At 41.1% G+C, this 13,147-nt stretch overlaps 1 non-coding gene across 1 annotated transcript; it reads left to right on the top strand.

Moving 5' to 3' along the window:
• Positions 1-7,775: 7,775 nt before the first annotated feature.
• LOC120113195 lies at positions 7,776-7,884 on the top strand. The gene has a single exon (XR_005514998.1). It is a non-coding gene; the product is annotated as a small nucleolar RNA R71 (small nucleolar RNA).
• The last annotated feature ends 5,263 nt before the right edge of the window (positions 7,885-13,147 follow it).

Raw genomic sequence — 13,147 nt, 5'->3', positions numbered from 1 at the left:
TTAGGATAGATTAAGATGGTGCAGGGATCCAGAATCTCCTTTGATAATATCAAATTCATGCGATAAATTCTATGATTCTTTTGTTTTCTTTAAGAATTATAAGCAGAAAATTTAATTATGGAGTATGTTCTTGATAACATGAATTCTTTTGTTAAGCATTCAACGTGCCTTATAACGTCAACGATGAATCAAATAATCGAGGAAGACATGTATCAATAAGCATAAATCATAAAAGAATTTTCAACATATAAGAATCATGGCATAATCAAAAGATAAATCGTATAAAGCAAAGGATTAGAATTTACATCATGAGTTTGGTATACCAAATGATCTCCCTTCACCCATCACCTAGGATATCAGCCCTCCATCTTCCTCTCTCTTTCTCACTCTTTTTTTTTTTTTTTAATAACAGAAACAGGGCATCCCCTGTTTCTTTCTATTTTTTTCTCTTTTTCTTACTACTGCAGCAGCCCGGCTCCTCTCTGTTTTTTTTCCGAATGAGAGCTCCCCTTCTTGTTCTTCCTCCACCCCTTCTTATAGATTGCCGGAGCATGGAGTGGAGGGGAAGCGGGTGCAGGATCTCGGAAGGTAGATCCGTGAACGTTGGAGGTCGCCACGGGATTGACGGGAGGAAGCTGTGGAGGTGATTGCGGGCGGAGGCGGACGGCCGGGCGGTGATCGCGGGCTCGCGGGAGCTGTGGAGGTCCGGGAGATGATCGTGAACCGCTGTGGAGGAGGCGGATGCTTGGGAGGACTGATGCGGAGCTGGAAGGAGGCGCACGCGGAAGGAGGAAGCTGGGAGGCGCGTGATCTCTTCCGGACGGCCGCTGGGATTGCGCACGGGAGCTGGTCACGGGCTGCTGGGAGGCGCTGATGGAGTTGAAATCCGGATGACTGGGCGGTAATCGTGGACTCGCTGGACGGTAAGCTGAAATGGGTTGCTGGGACGCGTGGATGAAGTCGGGATGCGCTTCAACCGTGGAAATGGAAAACGTCCGGATGCTGGGGAGTGATCGCGGGAGGAGGTCACGGAAGAGGTGGAGGGCTGCTGGGAGGAGGCGCTGATCGCTGGCTCGGGCGGACGCTGGTCACGGGCTGGAATGCAATGAAGACGGGGTGGCTGGGAAGCTTCTTAAACGGGCGAGAGATGAGGGCCTTGATCGCGGGATCTGGATGAGGGTTGCGGGAGATCAAATCACAGATCCATTGTGGGCTTTTGGATCCTTCCGGATGATGAAATTAGACCCTTAGTGGATCCATCTTGTGCTGCCTCCGGATGGCTGCCATGTGTCCCTCGGGTGCAAGTGTGCTTGACCAGGTTCAATTCTATTCCAGTGTAATCAGGCTTGAAGTCAACCAAATGCACATTAAACTCTGATTTACGATAATCTGTGCCAAATAAAATATAAAATTAATGCAGCCCTTTTATCATTATTTGTTAGCAATAAAATTAATTTAAGCAACGTGTATAACGCACTTTTGTGCTCTCATCATACCCCCCAACTAGCTTATTGCTAGTCTCTAGTAATTAACGAGCAAACAATAATGAGAACACAAAAGATGTGGTCTAACCTATGACTTTTTATTGAAGCTAAAGACACAAAACTAAGATACGTACCCACTTTCGTAGGGCATCACGATTGCACTTAGCATGTGCAACAAGCCGTTAAACCCCTAGGTTACTCTAGTGGACGAGTGTTGTCTCGTGAGGGTTTTCAGGGATGTTACCCACAAACATCATGAATGATATGACATGCGGTCCTAAATTCTAAGCTAATACCCATGTAATTAATATATATTTTCAAGCATGGCAACTATCAAAGCAAGGGGAAATATGAAAGTGTAGTGTGCATAAAATAATATGACTTTCTCAGAGTACTAATACCTCCACCACAATATGGTACCGCTTGAATTTTAGGTGTACTACTCAAGTTCACAAGTGTTTACTACAGTTTATTAGGGCCTGATCCATCAAATTTTTGGAATATCTCATGTTGTCTAAAATTGTCAAGAATGGTTCGCATAAAAAGAAGGAGCTATCAATCCAACTAAATATCCAAAGTACACAGAGTTCCAAGTTAATTGAGTCAAACCAGCCATTACCACATGTCACTGGGTTCAGTCCAACCAACCTTATTCATGCTTATTTTTATTTTTAAACAAATATGACGATTACAATAGTCCAACCCCCTTAGGCTCTAGTAAGATCCATGTAACGAGTTTTCGGCCAATGACTCCTGATCCAGTTGGCTCAAGGCATTAGGTGAAACACCCCTCGGGCTTAATTACTCGAACCAGACTACGCCACGAGGTCAGACTTGTCATCTTTTTTTTTCTTTTTTTTTTTGCGATAAAAAGAGGAGGTAAACTGAACCATATAACGTGACTGCATCGTGACTATAGGTCAACCAAGGTCGGAACATAAGGCACTTAGGTGATCTAGCCAGGGTATTCAACCTCTATCTTTATGTGAAAACCAAATCATGAACCTTATAGTACGGACAAGGATACTCGTACTTCTTTTACAGATACGGCTTAATAATAATGCATTAAACAAATATGAACTCCTGAGGCCTTCCTATAATCATTAAGTACATGTGCGGGGATCTAATAATAGGTCTCTGATCAATCATAATATGCATGTGTTCCTTGCCGTAATAGTTGCACAAACTCAATATGAAAATACATGTGCATTTGCTTAGAAAAGAAAGTAAAAGAATAAATCAAATGCAAAAGCATTTTTTTTTTTTTTTGCAAAATATTTTCCTTCCCCCAACTTAGACATTGCATTGTCCTCAATGCAATAGATTAAGAAAACTATATATGAGAGACAGTAGAGAAAATAATATTGGAGAGAAGAGGAATACCTTGAGCTGTTGATATCTAGAAAATAAGACCTACAAAATAAGAAGAAAAATAGAAATAAAAGAAAATTTAATTCTAAATAATATATACATACCTTTGCCATCATGTTTTAGTCATAAGAAGGCTCCCCTAAGAAAAAGGAGTCCTCTTCATCTGAAAAATTCTCAAGAAAAAGTTTTAACCTGTGTCCATTTACCTTAAAAATTCTACCATCCCGTGGATTCTCAATCTCTATCGCCCCATGTGGAAAAACAGTTTTTACAATGAAAGGACCTGTCCACCTTGATCGTAACTTACCAGGAAACAGATGTAAGCGGGAGTCGTATAAAAGTACTTTTTGCAAAGGTTCAAAAGTTTTTTTCAAAATTGATTTATCATGTAAGATCTTCATTCGTTCTTTACAAATCTTAGCATTATCATAAGCATCTCTGCGAATCTTGTTAAGCTCGTTTAATTGCAATTTTCTAGCTAGACCGGCATCTTGTAAATCAAAATTCAATTTTCTAATTGCCCAATACGATTTATGTTCTATTTCTACGGACAAATGACACGCTTTTCCGTAGACTAGCCGGTAGGGAGACATGCCAAGAATGGTTTTGTATGCAGTACGGTAAGCCCATAATGCATCTGATAGTTTCAAGGACCAATCCTTTCGTGATGGGTTCACCGTTTTCTTTAAAATACGCTTGATCTCCCTATTGGCTAATTCTACTTGGCCACTAGTTTGCGGGTGATATGGGGTAGCAACTTTGTGGGTGACACCATACTTTTTTAATAATGTCTCAAAAGGCTTATTACAAAAGTGTTTTCCACCATCACTAATTATGACCTTAGGCATCCCAAATCGTAAAAAAATATTTTCTTTTAAAAACTTCAGGACGGGTTTGTGATCATTGGTCTTACAAGCAACAGCTTCTACCCATTTGGACACATATTCGACACCGACTAAAATGTACTCATATCCAAAAGACGGTGGGAATGGGCCCATAAAATCGATACCCCAACAATCGAAAATTTCGATAATAGTAATGGGTTGAAGAGGCATCATTTGCCTACGAGTTAGACTTCCAATACGTTGACATGGATCACATGTCTTGCAGAACTCGTGGGCATCTTTGAACATAGTGGGCCAATAGAAACCACATTGCAAAACTTTTGCAACAGTTTTCTTAGAGGCAAAGTGTCCACCGCAAGCATCAGTGTGGCAGAAAGAAAGTACGCTTTGTATATCATGATCCGGTATGCATCGTCTAAAGATTTGATCATTGCAATATTTAAACAAATAGGGTTCATCATAGTAATAATTCTTTACTTCGCGCAAGAAAATTTTTCTATCTGTCGACCCCCAATGCTCCGGCATCCGGCTAGTAACAAGAAAATTTACAATATCTGCATACCATGGTATACTAGAAAGTGCAAACAACTGCTCTTCAGGAAATGAGTCCTTGATGGAAAACTGTGGCACTGAATCATGAAAAACTAATCGTGATAAATGGTCAGCAACCACATTCTCTACTCCTTTTTTATCTTTGATAGTGATGTCAAATTCTTGGAGTAGAAGTATCCATCGTATTAAGCGTGGTTTGGCCTCTTTCTTATCCAACAAATATTTTAGTGCCGCATGGTCCGTGAAGATAACAATAGGAGCACCAAGGATATAAGAGCGAAATTTATCTAAGGCAAATACTACTGCAAGCAATTCCTTCTCGGTGGTGGTGTAATTCATTTGAGCATCGTTTAAGGTTTTGCTTGCATAGTAAATGACATATGGCTTATTATCCTTGCGTTGTCCTAGGACAGCTCCTATTGCATAGTTGCTAGCGTCGCACATAATCTCAAAAGATAATGACCAATCGGGTGGTCGCACGATGGGTGCAGTGCTAAGCATAGATTTCAACTTTTCGAATGCCTCCTGACAGGTTTCAGTCCAATTGAACGGTGTATCAAGGGATAGAAGATTACATAATGGTCGAGATATGACACTAAAGTCCTTGATGAACCTCCTATAAAATCCGGCGTGACCCAAAAATGATCTAACATCTCTAACCGTCTTGGGTGCAGGTAGCTTAGCAATTAAATCAGTCTTAGCTCTATCTACTTCCATGCCCTTCGATGAAACAATATGTCCTAAGACAATTTCCTTTGACACCATGAAGTGGCATTTCTCCCAATTCAGTATCAAATTCTTTTCCATACATCGAGCTAAGACAGCTTGTAAATGTGACAGGCAATCATCAAATGTGTCGCCAAAAACGGAGAAGTCGTCCATGAACACTTCCAAAAATTTCTCGTTCATGTCTTCAAAGATGCTGAGCATGCATCTTTGGAATGTTGCAGGTGCATTACACAATCCGAATAGCATTCGTCGGAAAGCAAATGTGCCAAAAGGACAAGTGAAGGTAGTCTTCTCTTGATCTTCCGGTGAAATTTCAATTTGATAATATCCCGAATAGCCATCGAGAAAACAATAGAAATCATGCCCTGCAACCCTCTCCAATACTTGGTCTAGGAAGGGTAGAGGAAAGTGATCCTTTCGTGTGACCAAATTCAGCTTTCGGTAGTCAACACACATGCGCCAACTCGTCAGGACACGAGTTGGAACTAGTTCACCTTGTTCATTTTTTACTACCGTCAAACCCGATTTCTTAGGAACGACTTGAGTAGGGCTTACCCACTTGCTGTCGGAAATTGGGTAAATAATACCCACGTCAAGCAACTTGAGGACTTCTGCCTTAACCACATCTCTCATTGTAGGATTTAACCTTCGTTGCATTTGCCTTGTGGTTTTGGCATTGTCCTCCAAATATATCCGGTGCGTGCAAATTAAGGGGCTAATTCCCTTCAAATCGGCAATAGACCACCCTAAGGCTCCTTTATGATTCTTTAAAACATCAATTAATTTTTTTTCTTGGGTATGATCAAGTCCAGACGAGATGATTACAGGAAAAGTATCTTCGAGTATAAGAAAAGCATAATTAAGTTCCTTTGGTAAGGGTTTCAATTCAAGCTTGGGTGCTTGCTCATGGGATGGTTCTATTTTCACCTCTCGAGGCGACAATCTCTCAAATTCTCCTTCTTTTGGTCTCCACCCATTGATCATCATGGTGTTCGAAAAATTCATACTAGGTTTGACCAACAAATCATCTTTATTGGTGCCATTAGAACACCAATCAATTAAACTATCGCCGGATGGATCGTTAAATACTTCAGCTAACAAATATTCCTCCGCGATAGTTTCAACCCAATCAACCTTCTTACTCTCTTCGGGATCATTAGGTTGTTTGCACACATTAAAAATGTTCAGTTCTAAGGTCATGTTACCAAAAGAAAGCTTCATGACGCCATTCCTACAATTAATCAATGCATTAGAAGTTGCAAGGAATGGACGTCCTAAAATGACCGGAATCTGAGACTGTGAGTTCGAAGCCAGATGTGTGTCCAATACAATAAAATCGACAGGAAAGTAGAACTTGTCTACTTGGACTAATACATCCTCGATAATTCCCCTTGGAATTTTAACTGACCTGTCAGCTAATTGCAAAGTGACGGAGGTTGGCTTCAACTCACCTAAACCAAGTTGCTCATATACAGAATATGGCAACAAATTCACACTCGCCCCTAAATCTAACAATGCTCGCTCTATCCTAAAGTCGCCTATGATGCATGAGATGGTTGGGCAACCTGGATCTTTATATTTAGGGAGAATGTTGTGCTGCAAAATAGCACTCACATTTTCAGTTAAAAATGCCTTCTTCTTAACATTTAATCGGCGCTTAACAGTACACAAGTCCTTCAAAAATTTGGCATATGAGGGTACTTGTTTGATTGCATCAAGAAGAGGTATGTTGATCTTTACTTGTTTAAAAAGCTCAAGAATTTCAGAATTAGGTTCGAGCTTTTGCAACGGCTTTAACCGTTGTGGAAAAGGTGGAGGAAAAGGACATTCAACTTTCTTAGTAGAAGTTGGGACCTCAACTTCTTCTTTGTCCCTTTCATCGACTTTGGGAGCATCAGAATTAGAAGTGACTTGCGGTCTCAATTGGACGGTTTGATCAATGACTTTTCCATTACGCAAAGTCATGATGCTCTTTGCATGTTCTGTATGCGAACTAGAAGGAGCCGTATTATTACTACCGTGCACTTGTGGGTTAGGTTGGGGTTGAGCTGGAAGCTTACCCTTCTCTTGGGTACTTAGGACGGTAGTCAACATTGACAATTGGTTCCTTATGTCTTCAAAATTTCGAGTATTTTGAGCATTGATATTAGCTTGACCTTGTAGAAAAGTTTGTATGGATTGCAAGGTATCCTCGATATTTGGCTTTTGAGAAGGTGATGGTGCATAAGTAGGATGTGTAGGTGGAGGAGCTGAATGGTGTGACTGTTGAGAGTGATCGTTTCTCCACCTAAAATTTGGATGATTCTTCCAACCAGGGTTATAGGTATTCGAGTATGGATCGTTATAAGGCTTTTGGTAGGAGTTCATCGCATTTGCTTGATCGTGCAAGACTTCTTTGAATGCCGGTATGGTGGGACAATCTGTAGTGGTATGACCCGACATATCGCAGATACCACAACACTCATTTCTAAGCTCTATTGTCTTGACAGGCTCAACCTTCCTAAGCTCAATTTCTTCTACCTTCCTAGTGAGGGCTGCCATTTTAGCATGAAGATCATCCTCAGCTCTGAGGTTGTAAAGGCCTCCCTGTACAGAGCTAGTGGGCTTAGGCAAAGACTTGTTATTTCTATCCCCGTTATCCCAAAGTTGGGCAGTCTCAGCAAGGGAATCCAAATACTCCCATGCCTCATCAGGTTGTTTTTCTAAGAATCTACCATTGCACATGGTCTCTACAAACTGTTTCAACTGTGGAGATAAACCTTCATAAAAGAAGCTAATGGTTCTCCAAGTTTCGAATCCGTGATGAGGGCATGAGAGAAGAAGGTCTTTAAATCTGTCCCAACATTCATAAAATGTTTCATTATCTTTCTGTTGGAAATTGCTGATATGTCTTTTCAAAAAGTTGGTCCTTTGTGTGGGAAAGAACTTCTTTAAAAATTCTCTCTGCATATCTTGCCAATTTCTTATTGATCTAGGTCGCAAAGAGTTTAGCCATGTTTTGGCCTTATCCTTTAGAGAGAAAGGAAACAATGTCAACTTGAGGACATCCTCGGTGATATTTGGCACTCTAAATGTAATGCTCAATTCTTCAAAATTCTTTAAATGAAGATACGGACTTTCGGACTCTAACCCATGAAACTTGGGCAGCAATTGGATTACCCCTGGTTTGATGTCAAAATGTCCTACATTATCAGGAAAAATTATGCATGAAGGCTGACTAGTCCTAGCCGGTTGTAGGTATTGTCTTAGAGTCATAACATGGGGTTCTCGTTCTCGATTGTGGTGACTTCCCGCATCTTCATTTAGATCAGCCATCTCACAAGGTGTGAGATATTGCGAAGGAATTTCAGGAATGTGTCCTAAGAGATGATCTAAAGTTGTACGACTTAATCGACCGGTATCGTCCCTATTCCACTTTAGCATGCAAAATATTTCCCTCTCTCTTTTTTTTTTATTTTTAAAAAAAAATAAATATAAGAACCAACTAAAGAGACCCTAAAACGACATCCTAAAACAAAAATCCTATTCACAATCAAACATGCAACAAAACATTACACCTCAATTTCTAATGTTTTTCTTAAATTTCTAGACAGCTCCTAACTGGTTTGAAGAGAGCACCTAAGCCTCCAATACGGTCTAATGAACCGAGTTGACCAGGTAAGCTCTCAGGTAAGTGGAGGGGTCACGATGCGTTCGCAAAGGTCCCACTTAAAACCCACTTGCCTCGAACAGATGAACTGTCTCCCTTATAGGGACAAAGCTTGCCTAGACATCAACTAAGCCACAGAGCGAAATTGGTGCAACTTTCGATGGTCTTCGTCCTATTGAGCTCGAATGTCCTTAGGGGCCAACGTCTAGTTGATTTTAGTTAAGCTTAGGATATTTATGCACTGGGGTGATTTTTGGGCTAAGGACGAGTGATGAAATCCCGACCTTATCTTTTTAAATAGGTTCAGCCCTTAGAATATTTTATGCTGATGCCTTATACTATATGCAACAATCAAGAGATTTTTTTTTTAATATTTTATGACATGACATTAAATTTCATTGAATAGGTGATCAAGCAAATTAATTATTTATTTTTTTTTTAAATTGTATGAGTTGAAGTCTGAAATTTGAAATTTGAAATTTGAAATTTGAAATTTTAGGTTTTTTTTTCTTTTTTTTTATTTTTGAATAATCACCCTTGATCTTTTCTTAAAGTTTTTTTTTCTTAAATTTTTAATTAGCAACAAGGGTTAATGAGATATGATAACAATAAAATTCTGATTCTAAAAAAATAAATGCAGAAAATTTAAAGTAGAAAGCAGCAAGGTTTCGTATTAATCTGATGGTCTTAAAAATGTCAGAATGTCAATCAGACCGTTCAGATTATCTAACAATGTGTCTTGCACTAGCTGACCAAATTTGAGTCAAATCAGACGACTAATTTCTATGATATCAGAGTTTGATGCAAACTGTGCAGGGAATTAAAAATAGTAGTAAAGATGCAATTTTTTTTTTCAAAAGAAAAATACTAACTACCAAGGTAAAAATTAAATCTAAAATTATACTAATAACTCAGCCGTTCCCCGGCAACGGCGCTAAAATAAAACTTGGTGCTAAAATAAAACTGTTCTCCCAAGTGCAGGAGAATCGCACAAGTAATATAACTCGGGAGTCCGAGGTCGATTCCTCAGAGAACGAAATATGGATTATTAGCGTAATTTCAGATTTAATTAATACAATAAACTTGTGGATTAATATGATGTTTTGCAAATAGAAAATAAATCAATAAGTAGAGAATCGAAGTTAGGATAGATTAAGATGGTGCAGGGATCCAGAATCTCCTTTGATAATATCAAATTCATGCGATAAATTCTATGATTCTTTTGTTTTCTTTAAGAATTATAAGCAGAAAATTTAATTATGGAGTATGTTCTTGATAACATGAATTCTTTTGTTAAGCATTCAACGTGCCTTATAACGTCAACGATGAATCAAATAATCGAGGAAGACATGTGTCAATAAGCATAAATCATAAAAGAATTTTCAACATATAAGAATCATGGCATAATCAAAAGATAAATCGTATAAAGCAAAGGATTAGAATTTACATCATGAGTTTGGTATACCAAATGATCTCCCTTCACCCATCACCTAGGATATCAGCCCTCCATCTTCCTCTCTCTTTCTCACTCTTTTTTTTTTCTTTTTTTAATAACAGAAACAGGGCATCCCCTGTTTCTTTCTATTTTTTTCTCTTTTTCTTACTACTGCAGCAGCCCGGCTCCTCTCTATTTTTTTTTCGAATGAGAGCTCCCCTTCTTGTTCTTCCTCCACCCCTTCTTATAGATTGCCGGAGCATGGAGTGGAGGGGAAGCGGGTGCAGGATCTCGGAAGGTAGATCCGTGAACATTGGAGGTCGCCACGGGATTGACGGGAGGAAGCTGTGGAGGTGATTGCGGGCGGAGGCGGACGGCCGGGCGGTGATCGCGGGCTCGCGGGAGCTGTGGAGGTCCGGGAGATGATCTTGAACCGCTGTGGAGGAGGCGGATGCTTGGGAGGACTGATGCGGAGCTGGAAGGAGGCGCACGCGGAAGGAGGAAGCTGGGAGGCGCGTGATCTCTTCCGGACGGCCGCTGGGATTGTGCACGGGAGCTGGTCACGGGCTGCTGGGAGGCGCTGATGGAGTTGAAATCCGGATGACTGGGCGGTAATCATGGACTCGCTGGACAGTAAGCTGAAATGGGTTGCTGGGACGCGTGGATGAAGTCGGGATGCGCTTCAACCGTGGAAATGGAAAACGTCCGGATGCTGGGGAGTGATCGCGGGAGGAGGTCACGGAAGAGGTGGAGGGCTGCTGGGAGGAGGCGCTGATCGCTGGCTCGGGCGGACGCTGGTCACGGGCTGGAATGCAATGAAGACGGGGTGGCTGGGAAGCTTCTTAAACGGGCGAGAGATGAGGGCCTTGATCGCGGATCTGGATGAGGGTTGCGGGAGATCAAATCACAGATCCATTGCGGGCTTTTGGATCCTTCCGAATGATGAAATTAGACCCTTAGTGGATCCATCTTGTGCTGCCTCCGGATGGCTGCCATGTGTCCCTCGGGTGCAAGTATGCTTGACCAGGTTCAATTCTATTCCAGTGTAATCAGGCTTGAAGTCAACCAAATGCACATTAAACTCTGATTTACGATAATCTGTGCCAAATAAAATATAAAATTAATGCAGCCCTTTTATCATTATTTGTTAGCAATAAAATTAATTTAAGCAACGTGTATAACGCACTTTTGTGCTCTCATCATGAAACATGCACGATTCCAATCCAAATTATGTGGCTTTAAAATCCGAGTTTCCTCAAGGTCAACTTTAGTGGGTCAGTCCTGGATGGTGGTACGAAGGGAGGTGCGGGTTTTGTTATTCGGGACCTGTCTGCCAAGATTATGGCTGCTGGGGGTAATAAGTTATTTGACACTTCGGTTCCGTGTGCGGAGTTGATAGCTGCCTGGGCGGGCCTTTGCCATGCCCAGTGCGTGTTACAGGCCAAGTCCATCATCCTGGAGGATAATTCAGCCACCATTATCAGTTGGATCCAGAGGGGTCCAAGGGGTAACGGCTGTGGCCATTGAAAGAAATCCTAGGTTCTTCAGTGTTTAGCATGCTGAATTTTTTTTTTTTTTTGAAAACCATGGCTGAATGTGATCGGGTTGCCTACGTACCCCTTCACAAGGGGAATCAAGCCACACGTAGTTCTTTTAAAGTTTCAAAAATACAGCGGAAAAATGAATCAAACAATTTAATTCATGCATGCTTACAAGATCAAATCTAGAAATCAGCACATTAAGAACACATAGGATTATGCCGGAATCGTTTAAACAATTATGCTAAAACTTTTATGCATGATTAACTATCAGATCTGAAACTTAAGAACTCTTTTCCAATTAATCTCCGAATATCCATCGAATGGATTCTGGAGATATCTCCGTAAGGAGCCCCAAAGGAGGGTAAAACCTCGGAGAATCGGACCTAGAACTTGACACCATAATAAATGATTAATGCTAGATTAATACCTTTTATAATGGATGAAAGTTGTGAATCTGATTCTTGACTTCGCAGCCACGCACACGAATGACCTCTACGAGAAGTACACGCGAAGTCCTGAAGGATCTTCTTCCGCAACAGTGCTAGCAGCTGTAGAACACTTGAAAGCTGAAATCTGCCCGCCGGGATTCAATCAACTCTTGATCAATCGTCTTGAAGCAGATAGAGATGAGGTTTGTAAGGAAAGTAGAGGACTCAGATCTGATCTTGAATCTTCTAGATATTCACCCTAAAAACCCTATCTAAAATGGAGAAGAAGAGGAGGAGGAGGCGGGTGAGGAAGAAGGCTGCAATGGATGTGTTTTCGGTGCCCATGTTTGACCCCTTTTAATGGCCTCCGAATGTTCGTTCAAAATTCAAAATTTATTTTCAGAAAACCTCCTTTAGTTGGCACATGCAAAGGAATAGGAACAACCCAAATCATATGGATATAGATGCTGTTACTCTGGTTGCAGGCTGAATGGCATGGAACTCAAAACTGGTGTACCGAACCAAAGCTTGCTAAGCTCCATCAGCAGCAGGTGGTCGATGGATGGTTCGCAAAAGGAAACCCAAGAAGATTGCCATGGATGAGACGCTATGAATGCTAGCCAGTCCACAACATGAAAAATTGAATACAGGTGGGTTTGATTTTAAAGAGGAACTCAGCAGCATATCAGGCGAGGTTTAATGTTGTGCAAGATGCAGCTATGGCCATGTCCAATCCTACTGTAGATTAGAAAGCCATCAGACTTGTTCTCTTGCATACACCAAGGACACAGATCAACAGACTACAGTTAGATGTGGATATATTTATTTACTCAAGAGGTGAAATTCTACACATGTTAATAATAGCCAATGAATGTGAAACATGCACGATTCCAATCCAAATTATGTAGCTTTAAAGCCCGAGTTTTCTCAAGGTCAACTTTGATGGGTCAGTTCTGGATGGTGGCACGAGGGGAGGTGCGGGTTTTGTTATTCGGGACCCGTCTGCCATGGTTGTGGCTGCTGGGGGTAATAAGTTATTTGACACTTCGGTTCCGTGTGCCGAGTTGATAGCTGCCTGGGCGGGTCTTCGCCATGCCCGGTGCGTGTTACAGG

Source organism: Phoenix dactylifera, chromosome 14 (genome assembly GCF_009389715.1).
Source record: "Phoenix dactylifera cultivar Barhee BC4 chromosome 14, palm_55x_up_171113_PBpolish2nd_filt_p, whole genome shotgun sequence".
Classification (NCBI taxonomy): Eukaryota; Viridiplantae; Streptophyta; class Magnoliopsida; order Arecales; family Arecaceae; genus Phoenix; species Phoenix dactylifera.
This window is presented reverse-complemented; position numbering and strand designations above follow the sequence as displayed.